The 1442-nt window shown below is 37.0% G+C and overlaps 1 protein-coding gene across 1 annotated transcript in view; it reads left to right on the forward strand.

Moving 5' to 3' along the window:
- LOC107713902 (neuronal pentraxin-1) overlaps positions 1-1442 on the forward strand; it is a 15797-nt gene that overhangs the window by 13976 nt on the left and 379 nt on the right. The window lies entirely within an intron of this gene.

Raw genomic sequence — 1442 nt, forward strand, 5'->3', positions numbered from 1 at the left:
TCTGTTAAACTGTAATTTATTTCTGTGATGCGCAGCTGAATTTTCAGCATCATTACTCCAGTCTTCAGTGTCACATGATCTTCAGAAATCATTCTAATATGCTGATTTGCTGCTCGAGAAACATTTCTGATTATTATCAATGTTGAAAACAGTTGTGCTGCCCAATATTTTTTGTGGAAACTGCGATACATTTTATTTTTCAGGATTCACAAATGAATAGAAAGTTCAAAAGAACAGCGTTTATTTGAAATAGAAACCGTTTGTGACATTATTAATGTCATTACTGTCACGTTTGAACAATTTAATGCCCCCACGCTAATTAAAATAAATAAATAAAATCTTACTGACCCCAGACTTTGGGATGTACAATAGTTTCCAATAAGACTAGGATGATGACCAAAATATTAGACCCCTTTAAGACTTTAAAAAGAATGTAAAATATTTTGTGGTTTTAAAATTCCTTCAGCTCTCCTGTGATTTCCTTTAACTGTCTAGTTAGACGTCTTCGTTAAATAATGTTCGATATTTAATAAATGTCTAGGTATCAAAGAGAATTTGAAAATCCAGTAGGAATTTCAATTCATCCAGCAGGATCTTATTTGAATTCTAGAGGATTCTATTTGTTCCCATTTGGATCTTAGAGGATTAAATAATAAACATTCCAAAAACGAGCCCACGAGTTCACATTCCTTAAAGGGATAGTTTACCCAAAAATGAAAATGTGATGTTTATCTGCTTACCCCCAGGGCATCCAAGATGTAGGTGACTTTGTTTCTTCAGTAGAACACAAACGAAGATTTTTAACTCAAACCGTTGCAGTCTGTCAGTCTTATAATGGAAGTGGATGGGAATCACGGCTTTGAGAGTCAAAAAACATACACAAACAAAACCAAATTAAACCCTGCGGCTCGTGACGATACATTGATGTGTAAAGACACGAAACGATCGGTCTGTGCAAGAAACTGAACAGTATTTATATAGTTTTTTACCTCTGATTCACCGCAATGTCTGAACTGTCCTGAGAGCGTCCTCGACAGCCGGCGCATGACGCGTCTTCTTCTTCTTCTTGCTTTACGGCGGATCGCAGACTTATAAGTGCATTACCGCCACCTATCTCTCAAGTGGACCATTGACACTCCTAATTGAGATTGTAGATAGAGTGTCAATGGTCTATTCCCAATGATTCCCATTCACCTCCATTATAAGACTGACAGACTCAAAATCTTCGTTTGTGTTCTACTGAAGAAACAGTCACCTACATATCTTGGATGCCCTGGGGGTAAGCAGATAAACATCAAATTTTCATTTTTGGGTGAACTATCCCTTTAAGAGATGTAGGTGACTTTGTATCAAAAAACATACACAAACAAAACGAAATTAAACCCTGCGGCTCGTGACGATACATTGATGTGTAAAGACACGAAACGATCGGTCTGTGCAAG

This window comes from Sinocyclocheilus rhinocerous, unplaced genomic scaffold (assembly GCF_001515625.1).
Source record: "Sinocyclocheilus rhinocerous isolate Xijiao unplaced genomic scaffold, SAMN03320098_v1.1 scaffold1470, whole genome shotgun sequence".
NCBI lineage: Eukaryota > Metazoa > Chordata > Actinopteri > Cypriniformes > Cyprinidae > Sinocyclocheilus > Sinocyclocheilus rhinocerous.